At 30.8% G+C, this 9,161-nt stretch overlaps 1 pseudogene; it reads left to right on the top strand.

Moving 5' to 3' along the window:
- Nucleotides 1-8,096: 8,096 nt before the first annotated feature.
- Nucleotides 8,097-8,215, top strand: LOC136075624 (5S ribosomal RNA; annotated as a pseudogene).
- The last annotated feature ends 946 nt before the right edge of the window (nt 8,216-9,161 follow it).

Raw genomic sequence — 9,161 nt, 5'->3', positions numbered from 1 at the left:
CTGGTCCCCGATCTAAGTACTTCTTATTTTCGAGCTAACTTTCTTGATATATTTATATACCAAGAGAGTTAGCTCGAAAATAAGGCCGTTGACCATCGACTCGGCTAGTGTGAATATGACGGTAAGTAGACTTTTTTTGGATTAGCATATGTGTACCCACTCCCGATACCCCGAAAGAACGAAAATTTGCGTCAATATCTATTGGTGCATACCTTTTTTTTTTTAAACAACATATATACATATATTTCATGAATAATAATTTACAATTTGGGCAGTTTACAACTTTAGTTGGAAATTTTCAAATCATGAATTCTAAAAACATATAATAAAACCATACAATATAGAATAGGAAAAATGGGAGGATTTTAAACAGTTTTCTAACAGATTTCTAAACAGTTAACGCTAGTTCTCTATTATTACTACTCTATATTGCATTGTTAACTAAAAACATTTTGTGAAACTTTTTAACATTTATTTTCTCTTAAGTATTTGTTATAGTTAATTTTCCATATATATTTAATTTATCTTAATACGTTTTTTACAATTCTCGTGGAGTTTATGTTTTGCTTTTTTTCAGTTTCAAATGTCTACTTTTCCATAGTTATTATGTAAATATATTGGTTAAAGTTGATATGATTTTGGCTTTTTCGTCTTTTTTCGGGAGTTCTTCAATGTTTATTTAAAAAAGAGCATACACAGAGTTAAAAGGTTTTAAAAGAAGCAACCTTTTATAAATAAATTTTTTTTTCTATACCGCTCGGATGTTAGTACAAATGAGAAAGCGATGTAAACCGTTGTATTTACGGTCACAAATTTTACATTTTGAGTTGCCGTGGTATTGTCCACGTTTCGTTCGCCATCTATTTAATTTATTTTTAAATTGACAGCGAATCCGTTAATAATCGTTAAAGTGTACTTTTACTCGTACCCAGTACATGTGAGTTAAAATATCTCTTCTAAAAATTTTTCCAGAGAAACTCTTTTTGAAATTTAACATTCCAGAAAAGCATTGTCAGTTTGAAGGCTCTATTTTGTGTTTGAATAAAAATATGAACATTAATGTTTTTTGTAATTTTAATAGCAATTTGTAAAATTTTCTTACCGTTTTTAATTATATCAACTACATCCTTATAATAAAAGGAAAGGTTGTTTATAGATTTGAGACTGTTATTTCCTGTCATATATAGCCATTGAGAGTATTATGTTTTAGCAAGATGAGTAAGGGCATAAGATAAATAGTATTTTCGCAAATAGTAACTCTCGTGTGGATTTGTCTAATTTTTTCATTTGCAAAAGATGTTACCGTCTTAATGCAAGGCATTGCTTTTGAACATCTAAAATGCCGAACCCTTCTTTATCAATGGGTAGTTTAAGAATGTCTCTTTTTAGAGGTTCCACATTCAAACTTTGCCTAAAGTAAATCGAAATTTTTTTGTTGATTTATTTTTCGTCAACTTTTGTTATGGAAAAAACGTTTTTTGCAAACATCACCTTCATAAATGCAAGAGTATTAAGAAAAATTCTCTTGCATTTAAAAGACACGTTTCTGTATTTGAAATTTTTTAATTTTTCTTAAAAGTTTTAACTGCTTTGTTTCAGTTTAATTTTGCCGCATACGCAAGTTCGGAATGGTAAGTTATTCCTAAAATTTTAATGGGTATTGCATTGGACCAAATAATTTTTTTTTTTTCTCAAGGTGTTTTCGTTAGCGATATAAATAAAACCTATCAAGGCCAAAGCTTTAGTTTTGTTTTTGTTAATTTTGGAGCCTAAAGCTTTTTTAAATTTATCTAATATTTTAAAAGTTTCTTCTATTGATGCCTGACTCCTCACACTCAGTAAGGTGTCATCAGCATACTGCAAAACTTTAAAGTTAGTTTTACTGCAAAACTTTAAAGTTAGGCAGAGGAATACCGTTCACGTATTGGATGTTTTTAAACTCGAGGGCCAGTACTTCTACCGCCAGGCAATACAAAATGAGTGAGATGGGGTCGCCTTGAATAAAACCGCTTTTAACTTTTAGTGGTTTACTCATGTAACCCTTGTTAATTATAATCGATTGATTTTCTTCCATTGTTTGTTTTATCGCATTAAAAAATTTTTTATTTAAATTATTCTTTTCTAATATTTTGAAAAAAAAATCTCTATCAACTTTGTCGAAATCTTTTCCTGATTAATTGTCAGCAAAACGCTTTCGCTGCTTTTTTCGTTAGTATAGTGAATGACGTCCCTCACAAGAAACAAGTTTGAAAATATGTTTCTCTCCGGGACAGAACACGTTTTAGAACATCCTAGTATGAAGTTTAGAACTTATGAAAATCTTAACGCGAGTGCTTTTGTAATAATTTTATAGTCCGCGCACAATAGAGATATCGCTCGCCAATTTTTAATTAGCGTTAAATCGCCTTCGTTGGGTAGAAGACTAATTAGCGTCTTAGAGAGTTTATTGTTTGGATAAAAAATATTTTCATTAAAATGCTAGTGAGTTCTTCACCATAATATCCCAATATTCGGTTTAAAACTCTACAGGAATCCTGTGTATTCCCGGAGTTTTTTCTTTATTGAGCGATTTGGCAGCATTATAAAGTTCTTCCCTGCTAAATTTTATATTCATGAAAGCGTTTTGGTCATTTGTTAAAACATTTTGAACCTTTTACAAAAAATCATTTTGTTTATCAAAAATTAAATTTTATTTTTTTTAAAGAAATTTATAGAGTTTCATAATGTTTTTTATTATGTTTTTTGTGTCGACAAAGGTCTTGTCGCCTTTTTTAATTTTTTTGTTATGGTTTTTTTTGTTTGGTTACTTCTTTCGATTTAGCAATAAAGCTTTCGAAGGTTTTTCTCCTTTTTCAATAATAATTTGCTTTGTTCGTACAAAATATCCGCTGTTGTTAAAAAGTGCTTTTTGGTTTTTTTGCAACTGTTTTACTTTTCCATTATCTCTAATTGGTTTATTTTTTTCTGATTCTTTTTCTTTTTCTAACAAAAATTCCTGTTTTTTCCTCTCTTTTTTATTAAATTTCAAAGTTTCGATGGAAATATCTTTACATCTTGTTTCCATAACATCCCACCATTGGTTGTTAATTGCGCATTTATGTTTTTAGTTTTTTTCAAAATCTTTATGAAGTTTATTTTTAAAAGAAACATGGTGGTACTAAAATGCCAGTAACCAGGTTTTCACTCAATCTTTTTTTTTACTGCCATAGCTATTATTTTTAATTACTATAAAAAGGAAAACTTAACTTTAAAAGAAAATTTTCGCAGACCCATTCTGAAATCATTTAAAAAACTTTTAAAACGTTTATACTAAAATCATATCCTTTTAAAATACCTAATTGCGGATGCTTTGGTTCATTCTTAAAACACTTGTGGAAAAAACATAAAAAATTTTATTTTTACTTTTTTTTTAAACTTATAAAAAAAAACTCCCATTAAAAAAAATAACATAAAAATAAAATATTTCTTTTACGTCACTATTTTACCATCACCTTCGAAATCTCCCGATCGATTATATCGTCGTACCAATTCTTTTTTACAATTTCGTCTTTTGTTCCAGATTTTCAAAATTCGATTTTTATTTTATTTTTAAAATGTCATTTCTTTTTATTTTTTTATCATTATGTCTTTTAGTTTCTTTTTTACGTGGTCATTTTGTTTCTTAAAAATCACCTTTGTCCACAGCAGATACAACCGTTAAATTTAAAAGTGTCTGTTCAAATGCGCTATGTTCTTTACCATCCTTTTTTTTTATTTATCTCTTCCTCAACAAATTGTATCGAGGTTTCGGTAACTTTATCAGCTTTTCGTTAATTTGGCATGGTGCTATAACATCACTTTCGCCTGATTTTTCAATATCAGACAACACATTGTTTGGTAATTCATCCTTATTTTTCAGTATTAAATTGTTTTTTATTTAGCGGATGTTGTCCATTATGCTTCGTTCTTACTTTATATTCAAGAATTTCTGTAAAGATTGGTATCAAGGCCACCAAGTCTTCCATGATCGCAACTAGAATACCATTATAGTATTTTTTTCCTTTATTTGGGGTTTTCCTCATTACAGTTTGGTTATAATATGCCTTTCATAACCCATTTGCTCGAAGCACTTACCAACTTTTGTGTTTCTTGCTTCCAAAGGCAACCCATAGACAGACACGTGAGCCCTTCGACTGAGTTTTAGATTTGGATTCGATTTTGTGAAAACGTGGTGAAATCCATTAATATTGACTCTTCTTTTGAGTAAATAGTTTTTATCATTTTCAGATTTCATCACTATTTCTACTATAGAGTTCGGCTTATTAATTTCACGCCTTCAAGTTCACCAGTAAAGTTTTCATTTTTGATTTCAATTTCGCCTTGACGAACACCTCTGCAAACTTTAAGCTGTTTGCTCATATAACCGTTGTTTATTACTATTCATTCATTGTATGTTTAGTTGCGTTAATAAAATTTTGGCCCAAATTATATCTATCTAAAATTTTGAAAAAAAAAAGTCTATTGAGTTTATCAAAAGCTTTTTCCTGATCTATTGTCAGCAAAATCCTATCGATGTTTTTTTCGGTCGCATTACGAATGACGTCCCTCAAAAGAAACAAGTTTAAAAAAATTTTTCTTTCAGTTACAGAACACGTTTGGAACAGTACCAGTATGCAATATAGAACTTTTGAAAGTGTTTACGCAAAGGCTTTTGTAATGATTTTGTAATCAGCACACAAAATAGAGATTGAACGCTAATTTTGTAAAAATGTTAAGTCGCCGTCATTGGGTAGAAGACTAATTAGTGCTGTCCTCTGCGACCAGGATAATTTGTTTCGCGCCGTAAAAAGATTATCGTTAAACAAGGCTGTGAGTTCTTCACCGTATATGCGCTAATATTTGGTGTAGAACTCAGCGGGAATTCCGTCAATTCCCGTTGTTTTTCTCATACTAAGCGATTTCGCAGCGTTAAAAAGTTCGTCATAACTAAAATTTACATTTAGAAAACCGTTTTGGTCAGTTGTTAAACAATTTTGAATGTTGTTAAAAAAATCTTCTTGCATTTCTTAACTTAATTTTTGCCTTTTATAAAGCGATTTTTATGATCTCCTAATGGTTTTTAAAATGTTTTTTGTGACGCTTTAAGTTTTTCGCAGCTTTTAATTTTTTAAATTGTTTTTTTGGTTCGGTTACTTTTTTCTAATTGAAACAGCGCTTTATAAGGTTTTTCTCCTTCTTCTACAATAATTTGTTTCCTTCTCACAAGAATTCCGCTGTTGTTAAAGAGCGCCTTTTCTTCTTTCAGTTGCATAATTTTTGTATCATCTTGATTTGATTTCATTTTTTCTAATTGTATTTGATTTTCTAAAGGCGCTTCGCGAGTTTTGTTTTCTCTCCTTTAACTTTTGAAACCTCTATCGCAATGTTCCTAATCCTAGTTTTTATAACGTCCCACCATTGGTTGTTGTTTGCAAATTTAAATTTTTTGTTTTTCTTTTTTTCAAAATCATTTTTTAGTTGGTTTTCCCAAACCTTCTCCAAAATAAAGTTTAGTGCAACATCAGTTTTTATCAATATCTCAATAATTGAGTTTCGATTTATTTGTTGAACTCCTTCAAGCTGTTCTGCTAAGTTAGCATTTCCAATTTCTACCATTACGTCCTTAAGAGAAAGTTTCGTTTGAACTCTTGAAACCAGAGTTCTTAAAAGTGGTCGACGATCCACTATTTTTAGAGAATTAAACGTTACGTCACCTAACAAACTCGTATTGAGATGCCTGTAATCTGACGTCCTCTCCTTATATTCTTTTAAATTTATATTGTAAGAAAAGGCAATCGCTAAGTTTATTTTTAATAAATTTGCATTCACATTTATTCAAATTTGTATCCGAAACATAAATTCTATCTATTCTACTTTTGAAACTTTTGTCTTCTTTTACGTAAGTACATTTTCTTAAACTCATTCTATTGTTTGAGACCGATTTGGTGGTTTTTATTTAATAAATCCACACTTTGTCGGTCAAGGCTAGGGTTTACGACCATGCTGAAATCTCTGGACAATATTAAAAAATCATTTACTCCCGCGGGTTTATTTAGTTTTTTATAAGTACGTTCTTTGACACTAAACGTGTTCGGACCATGAACAGTAATCAATCTAATGTTTAATTTGTCTAATTTTGCTGTGACGGCAAGAATTCAACCGCTTTTGTCCTTAGTAATCTCTGCAATTTTAGTTTCTTTTTTAAAGAGAATGTTCACACCGTGTTCACGGCTTGAACCGCTGTTTCAGACTGAACAGCCGTGAGTTATGTTTCGCCATTCTTTGGCCCAGTCTACAGCCGATTCATCGATACTATAGTTCTCTTAAATACAATAAAAATTGCAAGGTAAAGTATTTAGAAAAGTCATTTTTAAAACATTAAAAAAATGACACGTTTCGAAATAAGGAAACCAAAAATAGAGTTTAACTTCTTAAAAAACGCGGAAGTTCTTGCGCATGCTCCGAGCACCAATATACGCAAATAAAGTTTTTTTTTAAGTTAAACAAAATTAAGAGAATAAGAAATCGTGAAACAAAAAATTAAGTAAATAATAAAGCAATAATTAAAATTTTTCACAACTTTTCTTTCATCTTCCTTGATGTCGCCCGACTCCATCATTCCCTCGTATCAGTTTTGAACGCCTGTTTTCTCAACAACTTCTCCCTTTTCGTCATCGTTTCTTCTTTTACGTTCACTACCATTGTTCGTCGCTTGCTTCCTCTCCTCGCGTCTCTTCTTTTTTTTTTGATTTACTCGTTTCTTTTTTCAACAACCTCATCCGATAAAACAACTTAATTAATCTCAACTTTTTCTCTTGCATCTTCAATTGGAGAATCCATTCTATTAACTACATTCGGCGAAAAAATTTCTTCAACTACTTTCATTTGTTGAGTAACAATTGACATCGCTGTAACATCAGCCTCATTATATATATTTTCGTTGCTAACTTCGTTTGACTGTATAATAATTTCTTCTGTTATGTTAAGTTTACTTTCATGAAAAATTATTTGTCTATAATGTTTAGTTCTCACACGATATCCCAACAAATTAATAAATAAAGGAATCGGTTTTACTAAATCTTCCATTACTGCCTCAAAAATTCCGCTATAATGTTCCTTTCCTTCATTAGGTGTTTTTCGCATTATAGGTTTAGTCAGAACATGTTTACCAAATCGTAACTGTTCTAGACATCTGCCGATTTGAGTTTTTTTCGCCTCTAAAGGCAGTCCAAATATGGACAAATGAGTTCGTTTACTAGGTTGTTTATTTGGATTTGATATTTTGAATATATGATAAAACCCATTTATACCCAAACCTTCTCCAAAATAAAGTTTAGTGCAACATCAGTTTTTATCAATATCTCAATAATTGAGTTTCGATTTATTTGTTGAACTCCTTCAAGCTGTTCTGCTAAGTTAGCATTTCCAATTTCTACCATTACGTCCTTAAGAGAAAGTTTCGTTTGAACTCTTGAAACCAGAGTTCTTAAAAGTGGTCGACGATCCACTATTTTTAGAGAATTAAGCGCCGATGCGTAACTTCTAGGTTTTGGTATATTATGGTACTCGTCTTCATTACTCGACAAATCTTCATTGCTGTAATCAATAGAGACATCATCAATCGTTTCTCCATTAGCTACTGCTTTTATTTTGTTTAACAAACGTTTGGTCTCTTGGATTGTCAACGATATGTCGTTTTTTGAATAAGAAAGTTTCCTCAAAGCTTCCGAGAGCTTCTCCCCACCAACCAGCCCACCAGCCACCATTTTAAAAATTGTACTTATTAATAAAAAACACCACAAAGAAGATAAAAAAAGTTCGTTATGTGTTTTTTTCCGTAGTGACCTCGTTCTTAAAATGAGGAAGTTATTCACTTTGACAATTATGGCTCTAAAAATTTGAGCGCAACTTAACTAGCACAATTTGTTTAACATTTCCAATCGCAGCTACAACAGAACGAATTCCAACTCTTTGATAAAGTTGCACGTTCTCTCCTATATTATTAGTGACTTAGTGACTTGGTGAACGCAAGTGAACTCCAATTTGGCGTTAAAAGCATTGCGAAGTCACAAGCTTTCGCCTACGACCACACCACGGTGAACACACACGTTCTTGTCCGATCACGGAAGTTAAGCACCGTCGTGCCAGGGTAGTATTTGGATGGAGGACCGCCTGGGAACTCCTGGTGCCGTAGGCTTTTTTAGCTCTTAGTATTTGAAGACTTATTTTAACCTTTTGCTATGTTTAATTATTCATTTGAAAAGTTTACAAGGTCTTTATTTATGTTTTTAGATGTGTTTAAACGCGTCAAGATCTCTGTTCACTTACTTCATTGTTTCATTTTTTTTTTTACTTTTATTGAAGCTCAAAAACTACCAACACTGTCGTTTCAAATCACTAATCAAAAAAAGTGTGATTTGTCACTTTGTGTACACTTCGCTCCCTCTAGTGGTCAAACATCAAATAGAAGTATTAGAAGTATGGTTTGCAACGCAGAACATTACAAATCAATATAGAAAACTTTGTTACAAGCTCAACAATGATATACAAAGAAAGTTGGCTCGAAAATAAGGCCGTTGACCATCGACTCGGCTAGCGCGAATATGACAGTAAGTAGACTTTTTTTTGGTTTAGCATATGTGTACCCACTTCCGAAATCCCGAAAGAACGAAAATTTGCGTCAACATCTATTGATGCTTACCTTATTGTTTTTTGTTTTGTCTTTATTACAAAATAATAAATATTTACAACTTTTTTTTTAAGTTACATTAACTCAGGTTTTATATCGTTTTGCAATATTTAGCTTTTACAAATGTTCATATATATATATATATTTTATTTATTTATTTATTTTATAAATTTTTTTGTCTTTTTGATTTTTATTTCTTTTTGTGTTTTTTGATTTAATATTTTTTTCTGTGTTTTGATTTTATATTTTTTGTTTTTTATTTTTCAGCCGTGGTGCGGATAGAAATCGAGAGTTTAGATAAAATTATGAGAGGAGAATATTCAACATAGATTAAAGATGGTTTTTTCAGAAAAAGAAAATGATTTTATAAAAACACATAAAGAATTACAGGACTTTTACACAAACTTTATGTTACGAACATTAAGGATAAACACTTATATTTTAGAATAATATT

This window comes from Hydra vulgaris, chromosome 01 (genome assembly GCF_038396675.1).
Source record: "Hydra vulgaris chromosome 01, alternate assembly HydraT2T_AEP".
NCBI lineage: Eukaryota > Metazoa > Cnidaria > Hydrozoa > Anthoathecata > Hydridae > Hydra > Hydra vulgaris.
Note: the sequence above shows the minus strand (reverse complement) of the source record. Positions and strands in the feature narration are given on the sequence as shown.